The 13,956-nt window shown below is 39.4% G+C and overlaps 2 pseudogenes; one reads left to right on the top strand and one right to left on the bottom strand.

Annotated features, from left to right (window-relative positions):
• The first annotated feature begins 5,109 nt into the window (after positions 1 to 5,109).
• Positions 5,110 to 6,026, top strand: LOC143876566 (21 kDa protein pseudogene; annotated as a pseudogene).
• A 6,820-nt stretch (positions 6,027 to 12,846) lies between these two features.
• On the bottom strand, positions 12,847 to 13,713 carry LOC143876567 (21 kDa protein pseudogene; annotated as a pseudogene).
• Between the last annotated feature and the right edge of the window lie 243 nt (positions 13,714 to 13,956).

A 13,956-nucleotide genomic window follows, 5' to 3' on the forward strand; every position in this document is an offset into this window, starting at 1 on the left:
CTCCCAAGATCCTGTTCGTTTGGGATTGTGACAACAAATTGTGAGCCCCAGAGTAATAGGTTTTGGGCTCACAATCGGTTGTCGCAATCTCAAACGAACAGGCCATAACGCTCTGTTTGGTTGAGATTGTGGCGACCAATTGTCAACCCCCAATCAGATTATTGGACCCAAAATTACATAATCCCAAACGAACATGGCATAAAAGGAGTACGGCCTTAGGCTCCGTTAGTTTTGAATTTTGAGTCCTGGACTCAAAATTAAATGTGGTTTATGAATGTTAGTATGGGAATGTTTGGCAACCATGAAAAATTACTCAGTGGAATATTCGCCAGCCCAATTTCGAGATAGGAGCTGTTAGAATATGTGAGATCCAACCGTTGGATTGGGTATCGATGACATTGTTGGATGAACTTGGTGGTAAATTAGGTAAATGGGTGAGGTAACCCAGCTAGATTGAATTAGATATTAGGCTAGACTAGAATGTTCTATTCATATCGCTTTCCCCTCTCATCTTAATCTTTTATATTTATCCTTTTGTGTGTTTTATATAAAGACTCATCAAGGACTAATTGTAAGCATCAATATCAACAGAAAATCTTTGATTTTACAGGAACCGAGCAGGGAGGGGCCTGAATGTGCACTGGAGAGAACATAGGGATAGCATGATAAATCCTTAAAAACAGTGAAAAAAATACAATATTGGCTCCTCTCATTCCTACAATCAAATCTTACCTGTCCGCTCATCTCTCACAATTGGCCCCACTAATATTCTATGGAATATTTTTATCATGGTTGCCAAGACATGACCCAAAGCACCTAATTTTCCAAGCATCAACGAAGAAAGAGAAGGGAATTATACCACGATAAGCTCTATATAAGATACCATGATAACCCCTAAGGGTCTGTTTGGTTACACAATTTTTGATGTTTACTTGGTGTTTTCACCGGTTTGGGGTGCCACATCATGTACTAGCATTGTTCTTATCTATTTTTTCATAGTTGCGAAAAATGTATGAAGGCCTTGTTGGTATTGCAAAAGAAAAAAAGACATTTCTGATGGACAAGTTTTTCTTAGAGTTTTTTTTTCCTTTTCATGATTTAGAGGGAAATGACATGATTATGGTCAGTCTAGAGGGATCTGATCATAAATCGAATGTCTCTCTTAAGTGAAAATTGAATAGGGTTTGTTCAAATTATAAAAAGTGAATAGGGTTTGTACAAATTATATTTTTATGTTAAAAAAGTTGAAAAATTTTACAAATATTTTTCCTTTCCAATGTTTTCCAAAAAGGACCCTTCATGCCATGGCTAATGCACATAGCAGCATGGTTCATTTTGGGCGTGTCATATCACTTATAACAAGGCATCCTTAGTAAGAGATAAGGACTGACCCAAAGAGAATTCCAACACTTTTACAGATAACCGATATGGTTAGAAGCTTACATAGAAAGGAAATCGACATTCCATTTGTTTGCTCCATATAGCTCTGGACCACTCTGTTATATGCACGTACAAGTGTATCGTTTTCACATCCGGGGCTTCATATTATTTCTCAAAAAAGTTTATCACAAGTTTATCAGTAACTTGTTGTATCACTATAAGTTGATCCATGGACCCATATTTGGTAATCCAATCTTGTCTTGATTAACGAAAACGACCACGACACAAAGCACTTGTGCCATATGTGCTTGGCAATTGAGACTGTTAATTTGATGGCCACGGAGGAGGGGGACCTAGTGGGTCCAGGTCTGGTGCCGAACAGAGATCTCATTTGTTTTGTTTTTTTTTGTTTTTTTCCGATGGGCAAGCTGGGGTTAGGCATGACCCCTGCCCGAATTTAACGAAGATACGCTTGTTTGAACAGTGATCTCATTCTCAAGATTGAGCCGTTAAGAAGAAGAAGGAGAAGAACCCCAAAGGTATAGTCATTTTTTTTTGGCAATGATGTTTAATTTTAGTAGTGTTTGAATGAGATCCTAATGACCTTTTAATATTGGGCCTAATGAAAGAGTAGTTGAGTTACATTGAGGCCAACCAAACAATGCCCTTTTTGGTCATTTTACCACTAAAACTCTGTTTTGGAGCATTTGCAACCAAACACACAATACCTCCTTTTACCGTTTAATATGCCGTTTTGATCTGACCAACCAAACATGAAAACGCCGTTTATCAAAACACCGTGTTACAAAACGGCGTTTTAAACGCTATTTCAAACGGTACGCCAAACACACCCTTAGAGAAATGATATTTCAAAAAGTTTTTCCTCTATGATATAGAATTTTTATATGATGAATGTGAGAGTATGCAGATGTAGGATTTTTTAGGGAAATGATATTTACGCCCCTTTTATCACCAGGGACACCCATTTGCCAGTGTACTTTGCAATCAAAGGCTCTCGATTTTTCTGACATAAAGTACATGAGCCCCCTTTTTGCCATTGATACACTCACGCTGGGTGTCCCTGGTGATGAAAAGGGGCGTAAATATCACTTCCCAATTTTTACTGTCTGTAGAGCCCAATTTGAGTGATGTAAACCATTCTTCGTTAGCCCCGTGGAGGAAAAAAGTCAAAAAACTATACTTGCAAGCACTCGGACTCACAAGCCAAAAAATAAAAAATAAAATACTCATGTTATACTAGCCTATAAAATGACCTTTTAACACTGAATTCATGAGTAGTTATACAATGGGTGTCCCTGGTTGGAGACATGCATTCATGTTCTCCAACTAAGATTATAAGGCTCTAAGTTTTGGACTCTAAATGGAAGGTAAGAAAATAGAAAAATAACAGCGGTTTACATTCACTAGGAAAATATTCCACATCAATCTCATAACTTTTTATCTTTATATCGCTATTTATCAGCACATGTAGGACCTGTTCGTTTTAGATTATGACAACCGATTGTCAGCCCTAAACCTACTATTAGACTCAAATTTAAATGTAATTTTGAGTTTGTTAGAGTATAAAAGAATAAAAACACCTTCTCCAACAGCTTAAGCTTTTTTAATGAACCATATGATGGGGACCGTTAGAGGACGCCCTTTCTCTTTTCCTTTATTTTTTTCTTATTAGCCCTTTTTTTAACTTGGGACAGCCTCCTCTAGTGTATTTATGACTGCTCTTTTATACTAGAGGAAGCTGTTCCAAGTAACAAAAAGTGGTGAATATATCATTTCCCTGATTCTAATAATTCACATAGGCCCAAATGGGTATATAGGTAATTCGAACCGTTGATATGGTGGACCATCAAGCACATGGTCTTTGTCCCATATTGAACGCACAGCCGAAAGATTAATGCATACAGAACTCAACCCCTCATCTTCTCTTCGCAAAACCCTAAACAAGGGCTAATAGATTAATAGGCTGGGTTTTGCTAGGGGATTCCGCGGAAAGGTATTTCGTCGGCTGACTTTTGCATGGGAGAACGGCAAAATTTGCTGAAGAAGTGAGGCTGCGTGGCTGTTCTCTCACGCAAAAGTTTGTTGTGAAATGCTTTTCCTCAAAATTCCCTAGCAAAACCTTAAAAGGCTATGATCATCATTTGTATTGCAAGAAAAACATTTCTGACGGAAATTTTTTCTTAGGAAATTTTTTTCATTTCAAGATTTAGAGGTAAATAATTTGATGATGGTTAATTTAAATTAGACAAAATCTGCTAAAAAAGTGAGCCCGTGGCTGTTCTCTCATGCAAAAGTCCGCCGTGAAATTCTTTTCCTCAAAATTCCCTAGCAAAACCCTGGTTTGTATTGCAAGAAAAACATTACTGACGAAAATATTTTCTTAGGAATTTTTTTTCCTTTCACGATTTAGAGGTAAATAATTTGATGATGGTTAATTTAGAGGGATATCATCGTAAATTGAAGTTCCCTCTAAGTATTAATTGAATAGGATTGGTTCAAGTTATCCTTTTATAAAGTAGGTAATTTTGGAAACATTTTTCCTTTCCAAACTTTTCCATCCAAACAAGGCTTTAAGGTCGGGCCTACAGCAAAGGGCCAATCTTGTGTTCCTAGTAGGATCATCGGAGCCGATAACATATACATTGTACATTTAGAGCCAAAAACCAATTGTTGGCAAAGAACTTGATGATCACCATTTCTCTGTTGAGGAATAGTAAAGAGACACGGCCCCTTCATACAAGACGCTTGCTTACCGGTTGCCGCTTGTGCCTTGTCAATTGATCTGGTCCGTTAATCCAAACATCAACCATAATTTTTGCCATACACTAATAAAAACACCTTGATCGGATGAACCAAGGGTCCAAGGCCCATAATCTATATACATTTCCTCCAAGAAAATCAACACCGTTGAATTTTATAGTCGTTTATCTTAAGCATATAATACTCATTTGGAATGGGACAAAGATTTTTTTTTGAAATGGCAATAATTATATATAGCAAATTTAGGAGGCCGAGATGGACCACCCATATCTACAATAGGAAGCAAGAAAGAAACAGGAACGAAGAAAAAACAAAACACAGAGAAAATCCCTTCTCATGGAGGAAGGTGGTCGAACCACATAATAGAACCACCGGAGACACTACACTTAGCTAGCGCATCCGCCTTATCATTTGCCGATCTTCTAACATGTTGAAAGCCGATACGGACCCCGCAGTTAAGTCCTCAATCTCATAAAAAATGGAAAGAAATCTCCACGGAGGAGCTATCCCACCTTTCAGCCAACGAATCACATTTAAGGAATCTCCCTCAACAATTGTCTGATCCATCAACCTTCTATCAATATTCAAAATGCCAAAATATGCCGACCTCACATTCCTCATCTGACGAATGAGACAAAGATCATCTTGGTTTTGCAGTGGTAATCTTTAAGAACAACAGTCTTGATTTCATATTCACGCCCGCATGTTACGGAAAAATTTGCTCGTTACCAATGATCCAGACAATGACTTTCATCCTCGTTGTTCAATAAATAAATAAATAAACAAGCTCCCATTCTATCGGTGGCCTTACACTCTGTCTCTCACGTGAAGAGAATGGGTACAAGTGAGAACACCCCATCTTGAATTGTAGGCCATAGGACTTTTATGTCGGTCATGTAATACATCCCTCTCTCTCTCTCTCTCTCTCTCTCTCTCTCTCAATGCATGTCAGCCATTAGTTATGCTATAAAAGAGTAGTAATCCCCTTCCCAGTACTCATCAGGACTACTTTCAAAGCCCCAAATTCCTTGTTCTTTGTTAAATAGCAGTCCTTTTGTGTGTGATAACACTAGAAAGATGGAAGGTTATACTAGGACTACCATCTCTTCTTCCTCTGTCCTTGGAACCCTTCTCACTCTCCTTGTCTTGACCTCCCAAACATGCTCAGCTTCAAGATCCCTTCCCCACACAAAAACCAGCATAGACTTCATCAGATCATCCTGTGTTAAAACTACCTACCCAAAACTGTGCTTTGAATCTCTCTCTGATTACGCAAATGATATCCAAACAAGCCCCAACCAAATGATTCATGCCGCCTTATCAGTTAGCTTCAAAGGCGCCAAGTCCACTTCAGCCATGGTCTCCAATTTCTCCATAGGGCACAATTTGAAGGCTAATGAGGCAGCTGCAATAAGGGATTGTGTTGAAAATATGAGTGACTCTGTGGATGAGCTTAGGGAATCAATAGAGGAGATGGGAAATCTTGAAGGCCCCTATCTTGAGCTTCAAATGAGCAACATACAGACATGGGTGAGTGCTGCTCTTACAAATGAGAATACGTGCATGGATGGCTTTGAAGAAGGTTCCATTGCTGGAAAGGTTAAGAACTTGGTGAGGAAACGTATTGTGAATGTTGCACAGCTGACTAGCAATGCTTTGGCTCTCATTAGCAGTCTTGCCTCTACCCATGAAAAATTGCCATAGAAGAATTTAAGTTCTAGCAAGGTTGTTGTAGTTTTTCATTTGTGGCTAAAGGTTAGAAGACATGTCGAGTGTGTACATGCTTCTTTTATGTATATCTTTCTTGTGTTGACAGAGTAGTAGAATACAAATATAAAAATTTCAAATAGACATGCCCACTTTTTTGACAAATTTGTGTGGAGAATTTCCTTTGGCCAAAGGGCTGACTTACTGGTCTAGTCTTCTTTCTATTGTTTACCTAAATAGGTTTACAATCAGGGCAAATTAATTAATTCTCATGTGTTGTTGTAGATATGATCGGGGTTTTAAATTTCGACCGAGATCCGAAATTTTGAGTTTCGGTTGAGGTCGAAATCGAAATCGGGTATACCCAAAACGGTACAAAATTTCGGCTTAAATTTCGTCCGAAATTATCGGAATTTAACCCAAAAATCTCAATTTTGTTCATTATTTAATATTATCCTAAAATTTAGGCCGAAATTTCGGTGGGGACCGAAACGTATTCGGAAACCGAAATTTGAAACCATGGATATGATTGATTGAATTTCATTTTTAATTGTTTTCTTTTATAAATGACAAGTAGTTTTCATGGCCTCATTGAAGGTTGTGGGATCATTTTTTGTCATCGGATCTGATTGCGTACATGAAATATATAAGTGGGACCGATAAGTGTCTTTTAGGGAGAAGCCTAACGGCCCATTTCTTTTTAGCATTTCCTGATTTCACACGACTCCTCTTTTGTTCTCAGAGTTGGGTTTGGTTTGTGCGAAATATTAAAAGGACCACCCAAGCGGAACTCTTTAGGTGAATGGTGCGGCAGATTGTAGGGTCTCACATAAGGATCAGTTGAACTTGTGGGATCATTTCTCTCTGAAAAATCTACAAACTAGGGAAGGGATTCTAGCAAGGACCACCTTGCAAGGCTAAATACTCTTGGGTGACCAAGTAGTACCATGAAGGAAAGGTGAAAAGAACCCCCATAAATAGAACATAATGAACTTGGCAGGATACTCCACTAGCTCTTTGTCTCTAGATTAGCTTTCAATGCAAAGTGTTAAAAGGCCTAGATTACAACCTAGAAGTGCCAACAATTTGGGAGATCGGCTGGCCAAATTGGGCGCTTCAAGTAACACTTTCTTTGAGGGGCACTCAGTACTCCAAGCTCACTAGTAATTGTCATTTTTGTTCAGTGTTGTTTCAGTTGGAGTAAATAAAGGGTAAAACATTCTCTTCGAAGTGGTTCTTCGAACGACTTACCTCACATGAGGGGGTATGCGACTTACCTACTCCCATCATTTACCTGGTTCTAGATAGATTGTTGCCCAAAAATCTTCTCAAGAAAATGATCCTAGCCTCATGTAAAGTGGACGGCTCAAAGAAGTTAGACATTTACCCCTACAAAATGTGGTCTCTCGAACAAAGTCAAATACCCCTCTTACTTTATCCTACATATTAGAAAAACAGAAATTAATTCAAGGGTAAATCTAGGGAACTTAACTATGTAGAACTCACTCGTAAAAGCTAGCTATTAAGGGGAGGGTGGGACTATTTGCTTTTGCGTGAAACCCCAACAAAATCAATGTAAGGAAAGTCGATTCCTCCAAAGTCCAAACCAATTCAAAGGAAAAAGAAGGCGGCCTAGATTACAATACAATCTACTCTTAAGTTGTAAATTGTCTTTAATTTGCACAAGTAGACTTTAGGAGAGTTGATGTCGACGGTTCTTAATTGTGGGAGGAAACAAAGAGAAGAAGAGTCCAGCCTGGTGCAACTGGGCTTGGGGATTGTGGGCCCACTGAGATCCCTCTTCGATCTGATCTCAAAAGAGAAAAAGGTCGGTTTGATCTCAAAAGATGTCGATTAATGAGGAGTGTGGGCCCACGAGTCAATTTTGGAATGGGAAACAAACAATATGTTTGTGACACTAATAACACTATACGAACATCATTAGCGTTCTTTTTCTTCCTTTCTTTTTTCTCCCTAACACGACATTAGATCTGGAGGGGAAATTTTATCATTATTTTTCGACAACCGTACATGAAAATAGCTAAGCCTAGACGCAAATGAGCTTGAATGAGAGCTGTAGCCACAACATCTGCAACACCTGTAGTTGTTTTTGGATGTATTCAACCCCACCTATGTTTTTAACGAAAAATTGCCAATGGGGGGAGACCAAAATACAAGAGTTGTGAACGGGGGACACATTTTTGTGGTATGCGAGTGGGCTGAAAAATAAGAATAAAATTATCTTCTAGAGATAGCTTTTTTGTGAAATTTTAATAACTTTTCATGCTTCCCTCCCACCCCCCTCTTTAAGTCTCCCACTCCTTCTCCTCTCCTCACATTTGGTCCCACAAATATTCCATGGAATATTCTTCATAGGTGCTGAACATGCTCTTAATAACATAAGAAGTAAGAAAAAAAAAACATGAAATTGATTTCATGATTTTTTTTTTCTATGGTAAATCGGGAAATGATATTTGTTAAGTTTTTAGATTTTACTTCTTATAATTAAAAATAATAGTATAGTGGGTACTGGGTAGCTAAGGAGTTTTTATACGGTGTCCACATGTAGTTCCATATTTTTTAAAAAAAATATTGGGGAGGGAGTCACCTTGTTAGAAGATCCAAACCCTTCATTTGTTAGGCCTCAATGTAAATAGGCTGTGGTCCAAGAATCACCTCCATGGGATGATCATAACCCTCCAATCTGTTGAGATTTTTATATGGTGCCATCCCTCTAGAGATCGGAGTGCCGGGACCCGGGTAGAACTCACCCCAAAAAGCTAGCCGTTAAGGGGAGGGTGCCCATTCCCTTATAAGCCGATCCACATCATTCGATGTGGGATCTTTTCTTTTGCATGGAACCCCAACACGGAGGATCAGGATCATCCTATGGAGAGAATTTTTGGGACATTAACTATTTCCACCAGAGTCCGCTAGCAAATGAATGGTTCTGATCTTCAAAAAATGTGGGCCCAATTTTTTTTTATTTTTTTTTCCAAATATTATATACTAAAAGGCTAACTTATGTGAATGAACCGCCTGCTTTTGTTGGGCGTAGGTGGCATGGAACTCTATTCTCCCAACTCCTACGTATTGTTGATTGGACTACCAGGTGGGCCAACCTTACCTCTCATGTTGTAGGCTTGCAGCTTAATAAGCGAGAGTTCTCTTCCAATAATACACTCCACAATCAGAGAGATAGCCTGATGGAATTGAGCCACACAATGATACACCAAACTGTATCACTCAACCTCTCTACCGCACATGTGTAAGGCATCCAATGACCAGAACCGATCACTCAGTGGGGCCTTCTGCCATTTCAACCAGATAGGGGACATAAATCTAATCAACTAACAGTCCCCAAAGTAGAAAACAAAATTGGATGGATGAGAATGCCTCAATCTCTATCCAAATCTGCAAAAGAAGACAAAGGGTTAATGTGGTGGGTCCACAAGGGGTCCATGCTTGCCAGAAGAGTCAAATATCTGCATGTGACTCCCTGCAGGCTCCATCAATTTCTTTGCCTCCTACAGAAATGCATCCTCATGGGTATAACAAAGCACTTTTGCCTTGTCTATGGAAACTTTCAACAATAATTAAATTCCAGTTGTAATTGCCTAGTCCATTGCACCGAAATTTTTGGAAAGAGATACTCTTAAACTCTTTCTCGCCTATAATTCACTGTTCTGAAGAACATCATAAGTTGGTTTTTGGTGAAGTTCATACGGGTATATGATTATATGTTCGTAATACTATTGCTCCCCAAAAATTTGGTACGGATAATACGTCCTCTTGGATTCGATTTCAGTGACTGAGAAGAAGAGGGGAACTCACTTCTTACTGCCTTCAAAGAACCAAAGAACTTCAAAATTACCCGGAGAAAATCCGCAAAAGACAGAAAGTTAATGCGAACAGCAACCGATTCATAATGGAGAAAAAGAAACTAAAAGAGAAGGCTCACCGTCCAAGATGATTCCATTGCATCCGATCCAAAGATTGAATTACAAATTAAAGAAGTACTAAAATTAAGGGAATAAAATGAATAAAGACACTTTTGTGATGGTCAAGGACCTCCTCATGATGCCTCTTTTTCTTTTTAAAGCTTCTTTCATAAAAATCCATTTCATCAATTATCTCACTTTAAGGAGTCACTTGTTGGCAGACCTCACTTTTGGGGGTCACTAGTTGGCAGATTATGGTTCCGTAAATTCGGATAAAGCGGGTTGTGGTTTGTAGCTCAATGGTTTAAGCTTTGTATCTATGTTCAATTCTTGCTTACAAAAAAAAAATAGGATCAAGCCCTATAAACCTTAGTTTCAAAACTCCTCCAGTGTCATCATGGACTCCCTGAATTCACTACCTTTTACATTAGCCTTGTTCTTGTCCAAGTCTGCATTTTGCCCTAAGTCAATCAAAATTTCCCTATAAAGTCAGTCAAACTCCTTTGGCACTCTCAAGTTATTACCTTGTCAACCAAGTACTCAAACGTGTCATGTTGAGTTGGCTAGGATTTTCTTTGGTGGTATTTTGACCCACATCCGCATTTTGAAACAGTGCTATAAACGACATTTATCAAATAAGGAGGCCTGCTAAGACAACTCATTCTAAAAAAACAGAAGTAAACAGGTTGAAAGCAGAGTCTAAAAACAAGAACTCAAAAGCAAACATCACGAAGAAGAAAAACACTTTGGAAATGAAGTAGAAGAAGAAAGTACTACTACGTACTTTCATTTGTTATTTAAAAAAAGAAAAGAAAAAGAACTTTACTATTTCTACTCTACACAATGGGTATTGGCTTGCTTAATATATTGCGAAAGCAAAGACAAATCTAGTCAAATAATGACTCCTATTCCAACTCAAGCAACTTTCTGTAAGCCAAGGCCTAGTCCGAGCGCTATTGGCTCCCGAAGGGTAATAGGTATTCATAATATGGTGTGTGCAGTGTGACATAAAGTATGATACTGGAAGGGGTGTTCATTATTCGGTTTTAACCGAATAACCGAACCGAACGGAATTGATTCGGTCGGATCAGTTTGGTTTTTTGCTAATTCGGTTCAGTTTCGGTTTTTATTTTTGGTTAATTCGGTTATTTGGTTTTGGTTTTGGTTATCTCAGGAAAAAAATTTGGTTAACCGAATAACCGAAATTAACCAAAAATAAAGATTATTTTTTTTCAAAAAATGGAGTATGGGCACTCCGTAGGATGATCCAAACCGTTCATTTGATTGATCACAACTTCAATAAGTTGTGCCTAAAAAACCGTTTCGATAGATTGATCATAGCCCTCCGATCAAACTGTCCAAATAGATATTTTTTTTGTCCTTTTCTATCACTATTCGGTTCGGTTTTCGTAAAATTTGGTTCGGTTTTGGTTATCAAATTTCGGTTATATCGGTTCGGTTATAACCGATTGACAACCCCTAGATACTGGAGATACAAAAAATATAAAAATAATAACTAACGACAAAACTTAATTATGTTATTTCGCGACTAAACTATTGGGCTTCTAGTATGCCACAACTAAATAATTGGGCTTTAGTAACTATGGAGGCTTTATTCAAGATATTAGGCAGTACTACAGATGGAGGGATCTTCCTAGAGTAGCAAGATGAGGGAGTGATAGATTGGCCTTAACCGAATCTAAGGACAATAGCTTCGGGAGAAGATTTCCCCGCCCACACAGTAGGATTATGCGCCCTCATTGTCACGTGAATTGTGGGCGGACTTTAACGCTTTTTAACGTCAAATCACGTGAAAATGGGGGTGCATAACCCTACAGGGTCAAGAAATTCATTGCCCTTTTCCTTAATCATATTTTCATTTTGATGAATGGTAGACTGAGGGCCCCTTGCAAAAAACCAGTTACAAGGGCATTCATATTGGTCCTTGTCCACAAAGTACATTTATCGTCGCTTTAATTTAATAGTTGTCAGTGATGGACCAATGAGGGCGCACTTGTTTTATTTTTGCAAGGCACCCTTCAGTCTATTGTTTAGGCCCTGTTGGTTTAAGATTGTGACAACCGATTGTGAAGATTGTGCCTCGGTTGGGGCCTTCACCGTCGGTTGTCACAATCTTAAATGATCGGGCCTTATTGTGAAATTGTTTTAGAATTTAGTTTTGAGTTTCCCTAGGTGGATTTCTCAGAACCAGTGTCACCCTTTTTAAGTATTAATAAATTTTGGACAGTGATAGATCGACTCCCATATAGGGGTGGCAAAATTGGCCGAACCGAACCGAAAATTTGGTTTCGGTTTGGTTAAACCAAACTGATTCAAATTTCGGTTCGGTTCGGTTTGGGGATCAAACCGAACCGAAACTAGGTATTTCCTATGATTATGAGTAAGGGGTGGCAAAATTGGCCGAACCGAGCTGAAACTGAACCGAAAATTTGGTTTCGGTTTGGTTAAACCAAACTGATTCAAATTTCAGTTCGGTTCTGTTTGGGGATCAAACTGAACCGAAACTGGATATTTCTAATGATTATGAGTAAGGGGTGGCAAAATTGGCGGAACTGAACCGAAAATTTGGTTTCGGTTTGATTTTACCAAACTGATTCAAATTTCGGTTCGGTTCGGTTTGGGGGTCGAACCGAGCCATTGCCACCCCTACTCCCATGTGACAATGATAGTAGTCACATGGGAGTCGATTTAAGACATTTGGGAGTCGATTTATGACTGCCCTAAATTTGCGGGTTAAAAAGTAAGCCTCGTTCTCACTATAAAAAGCGAAGATTGAGAGGGTAATCAATGCATAAGAGGTGAATATTTTATAGTTTCTTGTTATTGTGTGACTATCGATTGAAAAAGTGACAAACCATGGTCGACATTTTGCCCGTGGAAATAATCCAAAAGTAATAGAAAAGAAAAACGTATACAAAAACAAGAATAAAAGTCGCAGATTTCGGCCACTTTGTCCAACACACCCCTTCAATTACGGGGGCTTGTTCGTGGAAAGAAAACTGGAACTACAACACGCTTGAAAATAGGAGTGTAATTAACAAAACAAGAGATTACAAAAATCTTCCTCAAAATCGAAAAGCAAACAAACAACGAGAAGGGAACTCCTTCATTAACCACACCGTTCATTACAAGTGGAAGAAAACACATATGATACCATTTAACATACCCTCACTCATTAAGCAAGTAGCAAAACGGAGGCACTTAAAAAAAAAAACATACACTGTGATTCAGTGTATACTCTCTCTAGGCCTACGCGTATCTCTGCGCGAACCGGTTCACAAGCGCAAGAGCGTTGCTAGTAACCTGCGCCACGTTGACAATTCTCCCATTAATGGCAGCCTTCACATGACCATTCATAGTGGGTCCTGCAAAGCCATCAACGCACGTGTTCTCATCCGTGAGAGCAGCACTCACCCACGTCTGAACGTTGCTCACGTGCCACTGGAAACTCGCCCCCCCGGCTCGGCCCATTCGACCCAGCTCTTGAATCGACCGGCTCAACCGATCCACACTATCACTCATGGTCTCCATACAGTCCTTAACCGCCCCAAGTTCACGTGACCTCATCCCCTTAGCACGTGAGAGGGTCGACACGAAAGTTGTCGCCGATCGAGCCCGTGCCACGCTCACGGACAACGCGACTTGAGCCATTTGGCGTGGGCTACGTTGGATGGCCGCAGCGTAGACTGAGAGACTCTGTACGCATAGCGCAGGATAGCGTGTGGCACTGCATGAAGCCCTTATGAAGTCTGTTGTGCCGGGTCGGGTAACTCTTGTAGCGGCCGATTCTGCCGTGCCGGCGATACAGAGTATGGAAATTAGTAGCAAGGAAAGGGTGTCCATGGCTGTTGAGATGGTTGGAAGGGTTTGGAGAAACATAGAGAGAGAGAGAGAGAGAGAGAGTTGGTGGGTGTAGTGTTTAAATAGAGGGGGAGTGGTTCCTGTTTTACGAGACTACAGTGTATTTTTTTTATGGGTGTGGGACCAGGGTGGCTGCCTAAGTGCCTAACCTATCATAAATGCGATATTTTTATCGTTCACACCATGGTCAGATCAAGAAATATCTGATTAGAATAGTATATCTGTTTTTGTCGTAAGAAACTAAAAAGGGAAAAGATTTTGGAAA

This window comes from Tasmannia lanceolata, unplaced genomic scaffold (assembly GCF_043159265.1).
Source record: "Tasmannia lanceolata isolate RefF3 unplaced genomic scaffold, GAP_Taslan_0.1 ptg000005l, whole genome shotgun sequence".
Lineage (NCBI taxonomy): Eukaryota > Viridiplantae > Streptophyta > Magnoliopsida > Canellales > Winteraceae > Tasmannia > Tasmannia lanceolata.